The 21,251-nt window shown below is 41.3% G+C and overlaps 1 protein-coding gene across 1 annotated transcript in view; it reads right to left on the reverse strand.

Moving 5' to 3' along the window:
• Window positions 1-8,338: 8,338 nt before the first annotated feature.
• The window catches only part of Nid2l2 (nidogen 2 like 2), a 46,086-nt gene continuing 33,173 nt past the window's right edge, over window positions 8,339-21,251 (reverse strand). Inside the window, exon 3 of the mRNA XM_087598312.1 lies at window positions 8,339-9,577. The gene's annotated coding sequence lies outside the window, so the exon portion shown is untranslated. The remainder of the gene's footprint in view (window positions 9,578-21,251) is intronic.

The raw sequence follows: 21,251 nt of genomic DNA on the forward strand, positions 1-21,251 counted from the left end.
TTATTCCCCTTCCTGCCTTCCTGTCAATCAGCCCCCATTCCCTCCCCCTCCCCTCCCCCAACTTTTTGCCTTTTTAATTAAAAATAGTTTCTTCACTCACATGATACACCCCAAGGAGAGTTTCCCCTTCCTGGGATCCAATAGGAGGGAAGTGTGAATCTTCCTGGGAAGGGGAAATGGAATCCAAAGGAATTTTGTGAACATCTGATTTGCTAGGGGCTTCTTTAAAATGTGTGCCATGTTAAGTTTAAACCCTTGCACTGCATGGAAAACTGGCTTACGAGGTGCACCTAGGTAGTGGGGACACCAGCTTAGGCTTAAAGAGCAACAGAGCAAATGGGTAGCATCCCAGGATGGCTCACAAATGAGCCCCCACCAGCAAGAGTGAGAGCCCACTGCACATGACAAGTGCACATGTCGAAGCCTGATTTGCCAGAGGCTGAGAGTGACATGTTTAAATGGCGGATGGATGGTTAGCATTTTAAGGAGAATCCATGTGTTGCCAGACAAAGCAACATTCCTACCTTTATTCTTGTCAGGTTTCTATTCCCCGTCTCCCAAGATATCTTCAAGATCCTTGTCTGACCAACCTACAGAAAAACCACACATTTCAGTGGCCAAAAGAAAAAATCTCAGCAGCAAACATTTGGATTAGTTAAAGTTGTCCATGACACGTGAGTGTTCTTCATGGAACTGAGAGTGTGGTTCAGTGGCACAGCAGATGTAAGGTCTCAGAACCACACCTTGTGCTCATACTAAGGATCGATGGGGAGGGGGAGAAGGAGGGGGAAGGGAATGAGGTTGAGGGAAGTGAACAAGGAAGAAAGGGGGTAGGCAAAATTTCAACCAGCCCCTCAGACAGCTCACTGCCGATGTATATGTTCTGTAGAACGTCCAATCATCTTGAGCGTTTGTGTGACCACAGAGAGAAGAAATACAATCCTATAATTAAGTTCAGATGAGACGCCATCCCCCTGCCTGGATGGCAGCTCTCTGAGGTCTGACTCTATAGAAGACTCTGCTTCTTAACTGAACCAAGGAGATTAATGCCTTTCTGCAAAAATAAGTCTCAACTTTCTCACAATCTGCGACATAATCACAGATGACTAATACGAGAAGCAGAATCATTATTAACCATAGTTCAGTAAGTAAGTACACATCTTCCTGAATGTCCTATGCTCTGTGTGCAAAGTGTGCTTAAAGCCGTCCCACTGTATTCCAGAGGACAGGGGGGTGATTTGCTAAGCCCCTGGCATCACTGTCCCTTCTCTTACTTGGCTTTGTCTGCTTTCTGTCATGAGACCACTTTTGCTAGGCAGAATGAACGTCGTACCAACTGGATGACTTGGGAAGCATTTCTTAAAACTGAATGAAATGAATCCATCAGTCCAGGATAGCCACTGATGGTGCTTGTCGACAAGATTTCGGGCGAAGCCTTTATAAGCTACCATGGTTCTTTTCCAGTGGTATGGGTGGTGTTGGCAGCAAGTTAGATTTTTTTATTATAGCATGCAGCATTACACTGAAGTTTTATAAACCATAAGAGAACGAGGTTTTCTAAAGGACTAACCTGCAATGCTAGAAAACTACAAATGGGCACAAGTCCATTGAACGGGTATTGTAGTTCAAATGTGAAATTTCCCTATAGGCTCATGTGCTGGGACTCTTGAGGCCTGCTTTTGGAAATACATCACTGAAAGTTGACATCTGGGATTTACTAGCCCACTTCCTGTCTCTGTCTCTGCACTTCCTGTGTGCGGATACAAAGCAAGCAGCAGAGTCATATCGGGGCCTCATCGCTTCTAAAATGATAAGTTGAAAGAATCCTTCCTCTTCTCTTCGCTTGCTAGGTCCTTGTTCAGGACAACCAGAAAAGTAATGAAAGGAGAATTAACTGAGGAAAGGTTACTAAACACTTTTTAAAATGTATTATTCATTTATATATCTGTTTTAAACCCTTTTGAATTTAATTGTATTTAAGTGTGTGTGTGTGGGTGTGTGTGGGTGTGTGTGTGTGTGTGTGTGTGTAGGTCAGAGGACAGCTTTCAAGTTGCATATCTCAATATGAGAATCCAGGTATCTCCTAGCATGATTGACATTCTAGAAATTTCTAAGAAGTATAAAATAATGCCACTCTCTGACAAATTGTTTTTCTATCGACACACAGACTCATACAATTTGCTATTTATTTTACTATGTATTGGTTTAGTATTATCATTTTATATGAACAATACTGATTTTTTTAAAAATTAAATATATAGATGATAAACAGAGATAGATATGACACACAGAGACAATAGTTATTGAGATTCCCAATAATTCAGAGAATCCCAAGACCAAAATATATCAGTACTACCATTGTGGGGTTCTCCTACAGTTCGAAGTGGCGCAGATATGGCCCAGATCTACAGTATTCTGGACGTCTCAGAACGCCATTGCAGGTATAAGACAAACCATACCAGGAGCTATAGCACTGGCCTGCGATGTCGAGCATCTAGAACTTACCTCCTCCTTCTCCTGTACTTGGCTTTTTGGGGCCATCTAGATCATTCCGATCATCCAAGGAGTCTTCCAAGTCAAACCCATCAAGTTCTGGGGACCACAGAACAAAAGAGATAATCACTGCTGTACTGGGTAGTTTTTATGTCGGCATGAGCTAGAGCCATCTGCAAGGAGGGAACCGTGTTTAAGAAAAGACCTCCATAAGCTCAGGCTGTTAGGCATTTTCGCAGTGATCGATCAGTTGGGAAGGACACGGTACACAGTGGAAGGAACCATCCCTACGCTGGTGGGCATAAGCCAAATAAAATAAACCCTTTCTTTTCCATGTTGGTTTTGATCGTGGTGTTTAATTATCACCATAGAAACACAAACTAGGATAACCACTGAAACAAGTAGCTGATGTGAAAAATCCTTCCTTCCTTTTTTCCTGTGAGAGCTTGTCTTACCCATAGGATTTGACGGTGCTCTAGTTGTTCCTGGCCCTCTCACTGTAGTAGTGGTGATGTGGTCCCATCTCTATGAAAGTAGGAGGGAAAACAGCAATAAAAAAATAAATAATAATAAAATGTATACCTACATCATAGTTTAAGGAAGTCACACTGTGAATAGACCATCGTTAGTACTTATTAAAGCTCCTATACAAACTCATAACTACCCGGAGAAAGATGGCAAAGAGATAGAACAGGTTTAAGTGAGGGAGATTCTAACCATTCTTCATAGGTTGGGGACAGAGAGACCCACATCTCACCACTTGACTAGAGCTAGAACATGAGCCCAGATCTGCTGCACACATGGAGTAGGGAATTCTAGACGATCCCCGAGACCTTTGAGCTACGGTTTCCTCTACTGTTAGTGCAATAACTGAACAGCAGATTATGATGCCCAGAGATGAATGAGCTGGTTTTGTCTGTAGTGTGCAGAGAATTGTTTTATAAGCTAGCATTTATGTGATGTACAGAGAACTGCTTTACAAAGTGAAAGTGGTTAAAGAAGAAAATTTGACCATCATGCTATACCGTACATTAAAATCAACTAAAAGTGGGTCAAAGATCTAAAAAGCTAGTTTCTCAACACTCAGCAGAAAACATTTTGGAAAAAATATATCCAGTTCCTGTCAGCCTGCACTTCTTTGCTTCATCCTCCTTATCTTGTTTGGTGGCTGTATATGTATGGGCCATATATGGGGTAGGCACTGAATGACTCTTCCTTCAGACTCTGCTATAAACTTTTCTTCCCTATCCCCTTCTAAGGGTACTTTTGTTCCCCTTTTAAAGAATGGAGCATCTGCATTTTGGTCATCCTTCTTCAGTTTCATATGATCTATGGCAATGCACTCTTTTAATCACAGTACTCCAGAACAGAGGGAAAAGGATCTCTGAACTTGAAAACAGCCTGGTCCACAGAGTGAGTTCCAGGACAGCCAAGAGAAAGAAACCCTCCACTAAAGAAACAAGAACAAAAACAAAGGGAGAAAGAAATGAAAAGAAAAAACAACAAGGATTTCTGAACAACTCACTTGCACCGTCACAGAACAACAAACAAATGGGTGTTGTAGTCAAACGTGATATGACCCTACAGGCCAATTGTTGGGAATACGTCACTGGAAGGTGACATGTAAGTTTTACTATCCACTTCAGTGGGGTCACATGGGGCCCAGGTTAAGAGTAAAGGAGATCTACTGTGGCATTTTGTGAGTGATGGATTGGACGCTGCCTTGTCATCACTATTACATGTCGATGTTATTGAACTCATTTCAGCAGTGTCTCAGAAAGCAAAGTATTTAAAGCAGAGGTGAGGGAAATTAGTATAAACGTAGAGTAAACCTAAAGGTATAAAACCAAGAAGATCCAAATAAAGACACACACCAGATTGGCAACATCAGCTCCCACACTCTCTATGTTCAATGAAAGCCTATAGAAGTCCCACTGATTATTTCTTTCCAGAAAGAGTCAAATTTGATCTAAACTTTTTGGGGACAGCAGAACCTGAGATTGTCTTTTTTAATCCTTAAAAAGAATAAAGTGGGATGAATCACTCTACCTAATATTTTATAGTCAACATTTATCAAAGATGTGTCAGATAGATAGATACAGGCAACAGAACAGAATGAAGAGCTCAAAAGACCTCAGATCTGCTCAAGTGATTTTTTTATACATATGCAAAGCAACTCAAGGGAGCAAGAAATCTTTTCAGCAAAGGGTGCTGGAATAAATAAACTTCCAAAACAAAAAGCAATGGGTTTCATTTTATATAAAACTAACTGCGAATGGATAGGTTCCATTTGCTTAAATATTAAACCATTAAATTTTCAGAAGGAAGTGTTTCAGAATTGAATGCTTAGTAAAGAGTTCAGATATTCGACAACAGAAACACAGCCCATAAGAGAAAAAGTTGTTACGAAGCTGGAAAGAGCAGGCCACCTGGGGAGGACCTGGCATTTGAGATCCAGCTAGGACTGCTTGCCAACATAGTAAGATTCAGTCTCAAAAGAGGGGGGAAGAGGAAGAAGTGGCACAGGAATAGGATGTGTAGAAAGGAGGGAGGACAAAGGATTCTAGACAAGAAAACCATCAGGAAGCTTTAATGGAGCTAAGGTTCTTGTGGGCTGGTGGGGTAGCTCAGAAGCAAGCATGCATTTACTTAGAGGTCCTAGGGTTTTCCTCAGAACAAACAGGGAAAAACAAGGGGGAGGAGAGGAAAGAAAGGAAATTTGGAGTTGGCTTTTTGACAAAAGAAAACAAGATTCAAAACTTGTTCTAATGATCAAAATTATAAATGGAAGAGGAGGCATTGCAACTAATACTAAATAGGTACAAAGGAAACTATAATGGACAATGTATTCCAACAAATCAGACATGCTAGAGGAAATGGATAGAGTTCTAGAAGCACACAAACTATTAAGGTGATTATGAAAAATCAAAATATAATTGGATGAATGATAATTAGAATAATTAACAACCTCCCAACAAAGAAATATCCAGGTAAGAGAAGGCTATAAAAATGAATTCAAAGAAAAGTTAAAGCTAATCCTTCTCAAATCCTTGCAGATCTAAAGAGGAGGAAATAATTCCAAATTCACTACATGAGAACAGCATGACCCTCACGCGAATCCAGACAAGAATGCCAAAAGCAAGCAAAACTACATATGAATAGAGGCAAAAATCAAGGAAACATTACATTCGCAAAGAGAATGAACAGCACATTTAAAAGATTGCACCCTATAATGAAAACTGGATTTATGCCCGGGACACAGGATTGCTCAACATAAATTAAATCATTAAACATTAAAAGTATGAAGCATAAAAATCATGTGATCATGTCAGTAGGTATAGAAAGAGAAACTGACAAAATTTAACATCTTTTTGATGACAATCCTCCACATATCAGCCATAGAAGCTAGAGTGGTTAGCGGGAGTTGTCAACTCAATGAGTTCTAGAACCTCCTGAGAGACAGGCCTCCAGCAATATGGTAGGAGATCATCTTGACTCGGTAAACTGTGTTGAAAAGAAGCACCTATGGGAGATGACATGGTTCTTCGGTCTGAGATCCTAGCCTGCACACAGGTGATGGAGTGAGCTGAGTGTACGCCATCATCGCTCAAACTGGGCAAAAATAACTCTCCCTTAAGCGGCTTCCACCCTGGCATTTTCTTACAGCAACTAGAAAAGTAACTAAGATGAAAGCAATGTCACCCAATGGAATGAGGACCACACAGGATGAGGGACCAGGGCACATAGTCAAGGGGGAAACACTGAAAGATTTCCTTCTAACCCGAGGAACAAGACAACCGTGTCCAATGTACCAATTCTATTCAATACAGTACCAGCAGGCCTAGCAAGAATGAAGAAAGGATATTGAAAATGGTCTGTAGGTGGCAGGACTGTATGCACAGAAGATCCACGAGAACCAAGTGTGGTGGTGCCCACTTATGATCCCAGAATCTGACAGGCAGACTCAGGAGGAGGAGGACTTGGAGGGCAGCCTGAATTATGTAACAAGTTTCAAATCAGCCTGGGCTACAGATACGGAAAAATAGACAAACTGAGAAAGGAAACACTGGCATATACATGGTTTTGAAGATGAACAAACTAGTCATAAGCCAAAGAATGTAGATGGCAAAAGGAGAAATCACTCCCCGCAGAGCCTCCAAGAGGAATGCTGCCACACAGGCACTAGTGCTTTGCGCCACTGAACTATCCCTGCAGGCTCCCTGATCATATCTGCTGCCAGTAACGAAACTTGGAATTTAAGACAGAGTTTTCTGAAAACTTGCTGGTGGCTATGATATGAAAAGCTTTTCAATATCTAGTGGTTTTTTAAATCATTGGTTTACTCATCATTTATTTGTTTATTTGTTTTTGGACAAGAGCTCTTGCTGTTGTAACCCTGAGTATCCTGGAACTTGCAACACAGAACAGGATTATCCTCAAACTTTTGGTATTCTCCCCAAAAATTTGCCTCCACAGTGCTGGGATTACAGGTGGTGCCACCCCGTATGACTTACTGAATGCTTTGTTCAATGAGTAGGTGTGATTCTGTAATATAGTACATAGTGCATTGGTTGGGGTATCAGTGTTTCCAAGTGACCAGTGCACAGCACTAGGACACTGTGAATGATCCATTCAAAGAATAGGAGAGTCCAATGGAAGAGCTGGAGGAAGGACTGAAAGACCAGAAGAGGACACGGACTCCAAAGAACCATGAACACCTTGGAGCTCTCAGGGTCTGAATCGCCAACCAGGGAGCATGGACATCTGGCCCTAGGTCCCCACACATATGTAGCAGATATGCAGCTCGTTCATGTGGGTGCCCAAACAACTGGAGCAGGGGCTGTCCCTAAAGCTGTTGCCTGCCTGTGAATCCTGTTTCCCTGGCTGGGCTACCTTACTAGCCTCAGTGGAAGAGGATGAATCCAGCCCCAAAGAGGCTAGATGTGCCAGCTAGGTGTGGGGGGTGGGGAGTGGGGGCAGAAACCCTGGGGGATCCACCCTTTCTGAGGAGAAGGGGAGAGATAGAAGGAGAGACTATGTAATGGAGCAGGGAAACTGGCAGCAATTTGGACAAAAAGGGAGTAAATAAATAAATAAGAAAATACTAAAGAATAAAAGCACATTGAGTTCTTTCCCCTTTCCTCCTACACATCTGCATGAGTCTGGATTTTCTCCGCATGTTGTACTGTACCTAAGGAACTTATAACTGCTCAGTCCAGATGCAGATATTAAAAATCCAGGTGGAGTGGTAACACACATCTGTAGTCCCAGCACAGGGGTTGAGGGGTGGGGAGGTAGAGGCAGGTAGACAGATCTCTGTGAATTTGAGGACAGTTTGGTCTGTCTAGTAAAGTGTGGTCTACATAGTGATTCCTAGGTCTGTCTCACAGTAACACACACACACATACACACACACACACACACACACACACAAACACACACACACAGAGACAGACATACACACACAGACACACATACACACACACAAACACACACAGATACATACAGACATGCACACACACACATACACACACAGACACACAAACATACACACACATACACACACAGAGACATGCACACACACATACACACACAGACACACAAATATACACACACATACACACACAGAGACATGCACGCACACACTGACACACACACAGGCGCACAAAGACAGACATGCATGCACACACACACACACACACACACACACACACACACACAGAATCCAGATGCATTCTATTGAAGCCAGACATTACAGAAAACTATAAAATAATGTCATTCATTACTCTAAACTATATTTCACCTTATAAGCACAGTTATTTCTCATAAAAACCCACCACATATGTCAATGCATATGACTTTTTATTTTCCTCAGATTAATATCAGTTTTTAGTTCTAAGTTCTCAGATGAGAAGTATTTATAGATGTGACCCACATACACAAACTCTCCTGAGATCTTCAAAAACTTAAGAGAATTTCAAGAAAACATCTGAATATCTTCGTTGAAGACTTCTCCTTTGGCCTCAGGTTGCCCCACTGTGCTCGACTATGAATGGCTCATGTTTAACCTGGAAGCTATGGGGATAGGCTGGGTCTTCAGTCAAGTCCAGCTCACCCCTTCTGCCTCCTATACCTGGATTCTGGCAGCCATCGTCACCCAAAGAAATAGGAAGTGGAAATGCCTGGTTTTCCCAGAAGGCACAGTGACCAACTAGATGGGATTCTGTTGAATTAAATCTAACATTCACATGGGTGCCTTTGTTGACTTTTCATATGTGCAGCTAAAAATTCTACATGGCTCCTTTTGACCCTGTCCCAGATGGAGTCCCAACGAGTCCCTCCTTGTGTCCCTTCTCAGGTGAGTCTGGCCTTCCTCACTTCCCACACCTCGTTACCTGCTGGATTTGATGGGGCTTTGGTAGTTCCTGTCCTCCTAGTCGTGGTGCTAAAGTGGCTCTCTGAAGGGAGGTGGGAGGATGAAAGGAAGCAGATTGTAAAACACATTGGCTGCTTTATGGTTTACAGAAGTCACATCGTGAGAATGGTCTCGGTATCGGTCCCCGAGGCCATTGTGGGGATCACGCTGAAGAATCATAAAAAGTCATGGGTTCTGAAGCTAGAAATGCATCAGTGGACAAGAGTCACTGTTGTTCTAGCACTGGATCCAAGTCAAAGCCGGCCTTGTCAGCACAGAGAATTTCAGGACAACTCGGGCTAAATCAAGAGACCCTGTCTCAAAACAAAACAGTGAGAGGAATGAAACGGGTAGGAGTTCTCTTTTTGTACAGCAGAAAAAAGGTGAAGGCAGATGCACGTTCTCTTGTGGTTTCGACATAGACTAAATGAAAAAGGAAGATGACACACGTATGACGAGACGACACAAGCCTTGCACAACAGAACTAACAGGTAGATGGAGGTGCAGCTAGTCTCATATGCATGTACTTTTCTGAAGGCAAGATTGTGAGTGTGGTGCATGGCCGAACACTTGTGTTTGCTTGGTGGACTCGTTTGTTTGAGTCACGCTTTACTCAGGAAGTTTCTTTCAGCGCATCCTCTAGATTAAAATCATTGAAGTCTCCATATCCTGCAAAGAAGAAGACAATTTTAAGTTTAGGTAGTTTTTAAAATGAAGGAAAGATTGTAATATTTTCTTTGTCCTTACCATTATAATTTGTGGTTCTGAGAACTGAACCTAGGACCTAGAACATACTAGGAAAGAGTTCACCACTAAGGCTGATGCTAAAATATACTCTTGACATGGTGTTTGTCATTTAAAAAAATAAGGGGATGTGAATGCAAACGGAAAACAAAAATCCAAAGTCGCTACACTTCCGCCAGGAAAAAATAGAGCAGAAGTCAAACACTCCATTGTGATAGAAAGAAACAGATCATTACATAATGAAAAAGGCCAACAAGTCAAACACATTTGAGATATGTGTGTGTGTGTGTGTGTGTGTGTGTGTGTGTGTGTGTGTGTGTGTGTGTGTATGTGTGCGGGTGTCCCCATTGTCAGGCACCCAAACATATATGGCAATCATTAATAGATATGAACATAGAATGTAACACAGTAATAGGAAACTTCCATCATCAAATGGATGACCTAAGCATGGGGAGAAACAGTGGGTTTTACAAGTGTTCTTTGCAAATGCACACATAGGAACATCACAGATCATGTGCTAATACACAAAGTACATTCCAGCAGTGATTATGGAAGAGTGGGATCATATCAAGTCTCTTTTCTGACTACAACAGCAAGAAACTAAAACTGAATGGTGAGAGAGAGAGCTCACAAATATGTAGAAATTAAACAGCACTCTTCTCGACAATCCATAAGTCAAAGAAAACCAACTAGATGGAAACCAAACAGGATCCAGAGACAAGGGCAAATGGGATCACAGTATATTCAAAGGGAAAGCAGTCCTGACCGGAAGCCTGCATTACATCAGCCCTCATGTTACACCTCAGAAAGCTAGAAAGCAGAACAAAGGGAAAGCCAAGCAGAGCAAAGCACTTTTAAAAAAACAAAGTGGGTAATCTAAAGGAAACGACTGAAATTTCTTTGTGTGTGTGTGTGTGTGTGTGTGTGTGTGTGTGTGTGTGTGTGTGTGTGTGTGTGTGTGTCTGTGTGTGTGTGTGTGTATGTTTTGTGGCACCATGTATGTTTCTGCATGGCATGCATTCAGTGCCTTTAGAGGCCAGAAGAGGGTGTGTCAACTCCTCTACAACTGGAGTTACAGATGACTGTGGTCTGTCATGTGGATGTTAGGGATCAAACAAACCCATGTCCTGTGGAAAAGCAGTCAGTGATCTTTACTGCTGGGTCATTTCTGGAACCCCACAGAAGAAGCAGTTGTGGAGAAGGATTAATTCAGAAAGCTGAATATCACACACTTTGTCTCAAATGGAGAGTCTAGATTTTAATTTTTATTTATTTTTAATTTTTAAAAATTACACATATGTATGTATTTGTGGCCAAAAGTACAGGTGCTCTTGGAAACCAGAAGTGAATGTCAGTTCCCTAGAAGGTAGAGCTAGTAGCCCACCATGGATGCTGGGAACCAAAATCTTAATGACTAAGCTAGCTTTCAAGTCTGAGTCCAGATTTTAAACAAGCACTCGAGGAACAGAACAAATAAAATAAAATCACACATCACAAATCCTAGGACCCAGTTCAGAGTAAGTGAAAGCCCTATGTGGCCAGTGTGGAAAGTGACAAGGCCAACATTGGTCAGTGACAGGCACAAACCACAAGTTGGCGATAATATAAAAGTCAGAAATACAAAATGATCTAGAATCCGTATATGCGGTACTCGACCTGAATGCTACAAAGCTGCCAAAAATAAAAGCAAAATAATAGTAGTGTAAAATACACAACCCAGAAATAAAGTCGATCGTAACTTTTACGGAGAGTTGAAAATGCACAAAGGGTTAAGGATAGTGTCTTCAGGAATCACTGGTGGGAAAACACAAAAGAATGAAATTAGACCTTTATTCCAATACAGTAACTGAATCATAATTAATTTGCACTTTATTAAATGCAATACCCAATCCTGAAGAGCTACTAAAAGAAGTAGCGGGCATTGGTCTGGCTTATGGTTTCCTGAAGAGCATTCCCAAAGCATAGGCAAAAAAGCAAACTGCAGCAGTGAGGCGGAGCTTACAAGGCAAGGGCTTACTCCACAAGTGGAAAGCCCTGGGTTCAATTCCCAGCACCACAAAACAAGGAGACTAACATGCATCCAACCAAAATGCTTCACCACAGCTAAAGAATGACCCATGCAATTAAGTGACATTTTCCACAAAGAAATGATGTTTATGGTCAACCGATGAATTAAAAGATAATGTATGACAAGTCTAATCTTTGAGGAAACAAAATTGCAAGTGCAATGAAGCTAGCTTTAGTCCTAGCCTATGGAAAATGGTATGGACACTCCTGAAAAGTAAGCATAGAATTATCCTATAATCCAGTTATATGAAGCTTGGGAACTGAGGTTGGTAAATCAGAGTCATCTGCACGCTCATGCTCAGTGCACAACTATTCACAGTAGCCAAGGTATGGGGAAAAAAACTCAAGCTTTATCTAGGTAAATGAATACAGGAAACGTTATTAGACTAGGGAAATGGCTTGGTGATAGCACACTTACTTGGTGTGTGCAAAAGGCCCTTTATTTTTGAGATTATGACTACAACACTTCTCCCTTCCCTCCCTCCAAATCTTCCCATACACCCCTCCAAACAGCACTGTGAGCCCCACTTAAATGGAACCACCCAGTGTACCATACTTAACCTGCCCAAAGCTACAAGGTCATGTGGACCCTGTCCACAACCTGGCGATTACTTCTAGTGCCAAGCTTACAAATGCACCGAAAAGCTTTCTGAGCCAAAAGCTTAGAGCCCAGTAGCCAACTCTTGCTTCTTTTCAGAGTCCTTTACATATTACTTCCAAGTCCTGAACATGGGATTCAGTATTATCAAGTTCAACTCTTATAATCTTCCTCCCACAGTGACACAGGGGAGATTAAGGTCCCCTCTGGGATTCTGAATCATACTGACAACAGGACTTAAAAACAGACTCACGAAGAACCACAAGGATGATTTATTAGAGTTCAGAAGAAGAACCCCAGGACTGGCAAGCTGTAAAGCCCTAGCAGCTCCCAGAGGACGAGAAAGGAGAAGGGCCAAGGCGTGCTGTTTAAGCTGCCATGGAGGTTAGGCTCATGGTCAGCAAGCAGCCACATGTGGGGTTACAGGTTTTAAGGAAAGAGTAGGGAGGCCCAAAATGCTGGGGATAAAGACCCCAGTACTAAGGAAAGAACACTTAGAAAAGAGATAGAAAATGTGAAAAATATGTATGCTTTTCTGACTTGGTCATAGGGTATACTTAGGACCTTTTACATGACTGGTCGGTAAGCCTCTGAACAATGGTGGTGGGGATCGTGGGAAAGAAAAGTACAGTGTCTCATTTTAAAAACCATTCTATCTTTTCAGTAAGGTTTTAGCTGGTGAGCCAACCTTTCTATGGTGATCCCTTACCAAAGGGATCGAACCAGTCTCCACTGAGACCGGAGATCTTATCCTCTTGACCGACACTAACAGTACCATAAACCAGTAGAAATGGACAGTTCTCTCTCTAGCCCTGGGCCCAAAGCACTACCCCAGAAACACACACTTGAATGCTAACCCAACTTACAGAACAAGCAGCCCATTAAGCAGTTTTCCCTGAGATACCAGTCTGGAAATAATGCGACATTACTTCGCCTGTTTTATTGCTCCGCTCCCCTTGTCACATTCTGGTCCATCTAATTACTGCTGCTCATAAGGAGATTCAAGACTTGTGTGTGAGCTGGATGATGGCTTAGGGGCAGCTAATTTGAAAGAGGAAACCTTTCCTCAGCAAAGGCAAAGAGTGATATAATGCACCTACGTAGTCAAAAAATATATATAAATATATTTTTCATTTATTTAATATATGTTATTAATATGATACACACACACACACAAAATCAACAACGAGTGTGCGAGAATCCTTGCAGATCAGAAGAGGGTATCGGATCCCCTAAAACTGGACTTAGAGGCATCTGGGAGTTATTGTGTGGATGCTGGGAACTGACTACAGGTCCTCTCCAGAACCTCTCTACTCCCAGGAACTGGGAGTCAGCAGACGTTCTACTAGAGGCACAAGGCGAGCCTGGTATGCACAGCAATTTCAAGTACAACTTGGTGTACGTGTCAAGTCCTAGGCCAGCCAGGGCTACACGCTGAAACCCTACCTCAAAGAAGAGGAGGAAGGTATATAATGAAGGAGGCCTCTTGAAGATAGAAACGGACTGGAGTGAAGCAGCTCTAGCCAAGGCAGGGCAAGGATTTTAGTTCCAGTCCAGCTACAACCTACCCTGTGACTCATTACTGCACACCGTTTTCTTTAAGGACTTTTGTCCCTTCCAACAGCTCAAAGTATGGTTCTCCATAAAGCCAGTCACTGCTAATCCCTTCCTAGAGTGAGAAGGTAGACTCGTAGGGCATATAAAACTTAACAAAATGCCTCTGGTTCCTCGGGCTACCTCTAAATTGTTCAGAGAGCTCTATGGCTACAGCTTTGGTGAGCCATCACCCATGCTGGCGTAGAACTTCAAAACCAAACTTTGTAGACGTATGTGCAGGTGTGTGTGTGTATGTTTCTATGTTTGGGTTCACACACACCTTTGTGGGTATTTGAAGGCCCTTCTTTTTTGAGACAGAATCTGTCATACATACACAGAACATAGCAATTAAGTCAAGTCAGCTTGCTACTCAGTGCCAAGGATCTGCTCTCCCCCTTTCACCAACAATGAGAGCACAAGTATGTGCCACTAGCATTGGCTTGTCACGTGGCTGTTCGGTATTGAGCTCAGACTCCTGTGCTTATGCAGCAATCACTTTATGGACTGAATCCTCTCCCCAGCCTCTCTGGTGAGCTTTTGGTGATGCAGCTGCCTTTCAGTCACACAGGTTCTTCTCAGTAACTAAGCCTCAATAAATTAATTGATTTACCAAGCTAATAGACAAAGTGGATGAAAGCCCGTGAAACCTCAACTCTACACAAAGAACTACATGCAACTAAGAAATGGTGAGAGAGAGATAGTCTTCCCCGGGGAAGAGCAGGTCAATTTTTACCCAATACCAAGTAGTCAGCACTGAAAACATAAACATACAAGCAACATCAGACAGGTTGAATAGGTTATATTTATTTATGTAGGAAAATCTATACATAGTTGCATGTAACAACAATTAATGAAAAAGGAGGTCGTGGACTTGAAAGAGAGCAAGCAAGAGTAAATGGGAGTCATTTTAACATTTTATTTTATTTTATTTTCATCCTGTGTATGTGTGAATGCCCAAGGCAACCAGAGGCATCAAAGTCTGTGAGATAGAATTCCAGGCAGTTGTGAACCATCTGCCAAGGGTACTAGGCACCAAACTCAGTTCTTCTGGAAGAGTGAAATAAACTTCCAAATACTGAGTCATCTCTCCAACCCATATGCAAGGGTTTGGTGGGAGGAGAAGTGGAGGGAATGGAGAAATGTTGGGATTATGTTATAATTTCAAAAGTAAAAGAGATAATTTTTATTTTTATTTTTTTAAAAGTTAATATAATTTTTATTGATTATTCAATCAAGAAACAAGAATTCTGGCAGGATATTCTGAATTATATCCTGAGGGTACTGTCTTGGTTATCCTTGCTGAATAGGGACAATTTCTACACTGAGAGAACATTACCATTGTCAGGATATCTGTGTATAACAGGAGCCTTCTCTGGAGCACTATAGGTTTCTATTGAGACCACAGGTACTGATGATTGGAGCAGTGGCTGATGGATGCTATCCTGCTCATAATTAAATATATCTACTTTTTGACTTGACACATTGTCTCGTGTTCTTTTTTTTAAATTTATTTAATACTTAATAATAATTCTTTGGTTTCCAAGCAAACATCCCCCTCCCCCTCCCCTTCCTTGTGGGTGTTCCCCTCCCAACCCTCCCCCCATTGCCGCCCTCCCCCCAACAGTCTAGTTCACTGGGGGTTCAGTCTTAGCAGGACCAAGGGCTTCCCCTTCCACTGGTGCTCTTACTAGGATATTCATTGCTACCTATGAGGTCAGAGTCCAGGGTCAGTCCATGTATAGTCTTTAGGTAGTGGCTTAGTCCCTGGAAGCTCTGGTTGCTTGGCATTGTTGGACTTATGGGGTCTCGAGCCCCTTCAAGCTCTTTCAGTTCTTTCTCTGATTCCTTCAATAGGGGACCTATTCTCAGTTCAGTGGTTTGCTGCTGGCATTCGCCTCTGTATTTGCTGTATTCTGGCTGTGTCTCTCAGGAGCGATCTACATCCTGCTCCTGTCGGTCTGCACTTCTTTGCTTCATCCATCTTGTCTAATTGGGTGGCTGTATATGTATGGGCCACATGTGGGGCAGGCTCTGAATGGGAGTTCCTTCAGTCTCTGTTTTAATCTTTGCCTCTCTCTTCCCTGCCAAGGGTATTCTTGTTCCCCTTTTAGAGAAGGAGTGAAGCATTCACATTTTGATCATCCGTCTTGAGTTTCATTTGTTCTAGGCATCTAGGGTAATTCAAGCATTTGGGCTAATAGCCACTTATCAATGAGTGCATACCATGTATGTCTTTCTGTGATTGGGTTAGCTCACTCAGGATGATATTTTCCAGTTCCAACCATTTGCCTACGAATTTCATAAAGCCGTTGTTTTTGATAGCTGAGTAATATTCCAATGTGGAGATGTACCACATTTTCTGTACCCATCCCTCTGTTGAAGGGCATCTGGGTTCTTTCCAGCTTCTAGCTATTATAAATGAGGCTGCGATGAACATAGTGGAGCACGTGTCTTTTTTATATGTTGGGGCATTTTTTGGGTATATGCCCAAGAGAGGTATAGCTGGATCCTCAGGCAGTTCAATGTCCAATTTGCTGAGGAACCTCCAGACTGATTTCCAGAATGGTTGTACCAGACTGCAGTCCCACCAACAATGGAGGAGTGTTCCTCTTTCTCCGCATCCTCGCCAGCATCTGCTGTCACCTGAGTTTTTGATCTTAGCCATTCTCACTGGTGTGAGGTGAAATCTCAGGGTTGTTTTGATTTGCATTTCCCTTATGACTAAAGATGTTGAACATTTCTTTAGGTGTTTCTCAGCCATTCAGCATTCCTCAGCTGTGAATTCTTTGTTTAGCTCTGAGCCCCATTTTTTAATAGGGTTATTTGTCTCCCTGTTGTCTAACTTCTTGAGTTCTTTGTATATTTTGGATATAAGGCCTCTATCTGTTGTAGGATTGGTAAAGATCTTTTCCCAATCTGTTGGTTGCCGATTTGTCCTAACCACAGTGTCCTTTGCCTTACAGAAGCTTTGCAGTTTTATGAGATCCCATTTGTCAATTCTTGATCTTAGAGCATAAGCCATTGGTGTTTTGTTCAGGAAATTTTTTCCAGTGCCCATGTGTTCCAGATGCTTCCCTAGTTTTTCTTCTATTAGTTTGAGTGTATCAGGTTTGATGTGGAGGTCCTTGATCCACTTGGACTTAAGATTTGTACAGGGTGATAAGCATGGATCAATCTGCATTCTTCTACATGTTGACCTCCAGTAGAACCAGCACCATTTGCTGAAAATGCTATCTTTTTTCCATTGGATGGTTTTGGCTCCTTTGTCAAAAATCAAGTGACCATAGGTGTGTGGGTTCATTTCTGGGTCTTCAATTCTATTCCATTGGTCTATCTGTCTGTCTCTGTACCAATACCATGCAGTTTTTATCACTATTGCTCTGTAATACTGCTTGAGTTCAGGGATAGTGATTCCCCCTGAAGTCCTTTTATTGTTGAGGATAGTTTTAGCTATCCTGGGTTTTTTGTTATTCCAGATGAATTTGCAAATTGTTCTGTCTAACTCTTTGAAGAATTGGATTGGTATTTTGATGGGGACTGCATTGAATCTGTAGATCGCTTTTGGTAAAATGGCCATTTTTACTATATTAATCCTGCCAATCCATGAGCATGGGAGATCTTTCCATCTTCTGAGGTCTTCTTCAATTTCTTTCTTCAGTGTCTTGAAGTTCTTATTGTACAGATCTTTTACTTGCTTGGTTAAAGTCACACCGAGGTACTTTATATTATTTGGGTCTATTATGAAGGGTGTCGTTTCCCTAATTTCTTTCTCCGCTTGTTTCTCTTTTGTGTAGAGGAAGGCTACTGATTTATTTGAGTTAATTTTATACCCAGCCACTTTGCTGAAGTTGTTTATCAGCTTTAGTAGTTCTCTGGTGGAACTTTTGGGATCACTTAAATAAACTATCGTATCATCTGCAAATAGTGATATTTTGACTTCTTCTTTTCCGATCTGTATCCCCTTGACCTCCTTTTGTTGTCTGATTGCTCTGGCTAGAACTTCAAGAACTATATTGAATAAGTAGGGAGAGAGTGGGCAGCCTTGTCTAGTCCCTGATTTTAGTGGGATTGCTTCAAGTTTCTCTCCATTTAGTTTAATGTTAGCAACTGGTTTGCTGTATATGGCTTTTACTATGTTTAGGTATGGGCCTTGAATTCCTATTCTTTCTAGGACTTTTATCATGAAGGGGTGTTGAATTTTGTCAAATGCTTTCTCAGCATCTAATGAAATGATCATGTGGTTTTGTTCTTTCAGTTTGTTTATATAATGGATCAGGTTGATGGTTTTCCGTATATTAAACCATCCCTGCATGCCTGGGATGAAGCCTACTTGATCATGATGGATGATTGTTTTGATGTGCTCTTGGATTCGGTTTGCCAGAATTTTGTTGAGTATTTTTGCATCGATATTCATAAGGGAAATTGGTCTGAAGTTCTCTTTCTTTGTTGTGTCTTTGTGTGGTTTAGGTATAAGAGTAATTGTGGCTTCATAGAAGGAATTCGGTAGTGCTCCATCCGTTTCAATTTTGTAGAATAGTTTGGATAATATTGGTACAAGGTCTTCTATGAAGTTCTGCAAGAATTCTCCACTAAACCCATCTGGACCTGAGCTCTTTTTGGTTGGGAGACCTTTAATGACTGCTTCTATTTCCTTAGGAGTTATGGGGTTGTTTAACTGGTTTATCTGTTCCTGATTTAACTTCGGTACCTGGTATCTGTCTAGGAAATTGTCCATTTCCTGTAAATTTTCAAGTTTTGTTGAATATAGGCTTTTATAGTAAGATCTGATGATTTTTTGAATTTCCTGTGAATCTGTAGTTATGTCTCCCTTTTCATTTCTGATTTTGTTAATTTGGACACACTCTCTGGGTCCTCTTGTTAGTCTGGCTAAGGGTTTGTCTATCTTGTTGATTTTCTCAAAGAACCAACTTTTGGTTCTGTTGATTCTTTCTAGGGTCCTTTTTGTTTCTACTTGGTTGATTTCAGCTCTGAGTTTGATTATTTCCTGCCTTCTACTCCTCCTGGGTGTATTTGCTTCTTTTTGTTCTAGAGCTTTTAGGTGTGCTGTCAAGCTGCTGACATATGCTCTTTCCTGTTTCTTTCTGCAGGCACTCAGCGCTATGAGTTTAGCACAGCTTTCATTGTGTCCCATAAGTTTGGGTATGTTGTCCCTTCATTTTCATTAAATTCTAAAAAGTTTTTAATTTTTCTTTATTTATTCCTTGACTAGGTTATCATTGAGTAGAGCATTGTTCAATTTCCACGTATATGTGGGCATTCTTCCCTTATTGTTATTGAAGACCAGTTTTAGGCCGTGGTGGTCCGATAGCACACATGGGATTATTTCTATCTTTCTGTACCTGTTGAGGCCCGTTTTTTGACCAACTATATGTTCAATTTTGGAGAAAGTACCATGAGGAGCTGAGAAGAAGGTATACCCTTTTGTTTTAGGATGGAATGTTCTATAAATATCTGTTAAGTCCATTTGGCTCATGACTTCTCTTAGTCTGTCTACATTTCTGTTTAATTTCTGTTTCCATGATCTGTCCATTGATGAGAGTGGGGTGTTGAAATCTCCCACTATTATTGTGTGAGGTGCAATGTGTGTTTTGAGCTTTAGTAAGGTTTCTTTTACATATCTAGGTGCCCTTGTATTTGGGGTATAGATATTTAGGATTGAGAGTTCATCTTGGTGGATTTTTCCTTTGATCAATATGAAGTGTCCTTCCTTATCTTTTTTGATGACTTTTAATTGAAAATTGATTTTATTTGATATTAGAATGGCTACTCCAGCTTGCTTCTTCTGACCATTTGCTTGGAATGTTGTTTTCCAGCTTTTCACTTTGAAATAGTGTCTGTCTTTGTCTCTGAGGTGTGTTTCCTGTAGGCAGCAGCATGCAGGGTTCTCGTTGTGTATCCAGTTTGTTAAACTATGTCTTTTTATTGGGGAGTTGAGGCCATTGATGTTGAGAGATATTAAGGAATAGTGATTATTGCTTCCTGTTATATTCATATTTGGATGTGAGGTTATGTTTGTGTGCTTTCATTCTCTTTGTTTTGTTGCCAAGACGATTAGTTTCTTGCTTCTTCTAGGGTATAGCTTGCCTCCTTATGTTGGGCTTTAACATTTATTAACCTTTGTAGTGCTGGATTTGTAGAAAGATATTGTGTAAATTTGGTTTTGTCATGGAATATCTTGGTTTCTCCATCTATGTTAATTGAGAGTTTTACAGGGTACAGTAACCTGGGCTGGCATTTGTGTTCTCTTAGGGTCTGTATGACATCTGTCCAGGATCTTCTGGCCTTCATAGTTTCTGGCGAAAAGTCTGGTGTGATTCTCATAGGTCTGCCTTTATATGTTACTTGACCTTTTTCCCTTACTGCTTTTAATATACTTTCTTTATTTTGTGCTTTTGGTGTTTTGACTATTATGTGACGGGAGATGTTTCTTTTCTGGTCCAATCTATTTGGAGTTCTGTAGGCTTCTTGAATGCCTATGGGTATCTCTTTTTTTAGGTTAGGGACGTTTTCTTCTATGATTTTGTTGAAGATATTTACTGGTCCTTTGAGCTGGGAGTCTTCACTCTCTTCTATACCTATTATCCTTAGGTTTGATCTTCTCATTGAGTCCTGGATTTCCTGTATGTTTTGGACCAGTAGCTTTTTCTCCTTTACATTATCTTTGACAGTTGAGTCAATGATTTCTATGGAATCTTCTGCTCCTGAGATTCTCTCTTCCATCTCTTGTATTCTGTTGGTGAAGCTTGTATCTACAGCTCTACAGTCTCTTCTTTGGTTTTCTATATCCAGGGTTGTTTCCATGTGTTCTTTCTTGATTGCTTCTATTTCCATTTTTAATTCCTTCAACTGTTTGATTGTGTTTTCCTGGAATTCTTTCAGGGATTTTTGCGATTCCTCTCTGTAGGCTTCTACTTATTTATTAATGTTTTCCTGTGTTTCTCTAAGGGAGTTCTTCACGTCTTTCTTGAAGTCCTCCAGCATCATGATCAAATATGATTTTGAAACTAGATCTTGCTTTTCTGGAGTGTTTGGATATTCCATGTTTATTTTGGTGGGAGAATTGGACTCCGATGATGCCATATAGTCTTGGTTTCTGTTGCTTGGGTTCCTGCGCTTGCCTCTCGCCATCAGATTATCTCTAGTGTTACTTTGTTCTGCTATTTCTGACAGTGGCTAGACTGTCCTATAAGCCTGTGTGTCAGGAGTGCTGTAGACCTGTTTTCCTGTTTTCTTTCAGCCAGTTATGGGGACAGAGTGTTCTGCTTTCGGGCGTGTAGTTTTTCCTCTCTACAGGTCTTCAGCTGTTCCTGTGGGCCT

Source organism: Rattus norvegicus, chromosome 1 (genome assembly GCF_021556685.1).
Source record: "Rattus norvegicus strain SHRSP/BbbUtx chromosome 1, alternate assembly SHRSP_T2T, whole genome shotgun sequence".
NCBI classification, from domain to species: domain Eukaryota; kingdom Metazoa; phylum Chordata; class Mammalia; order Rodentia; family Muridae; genus Rattus; species Rattus norvegicus.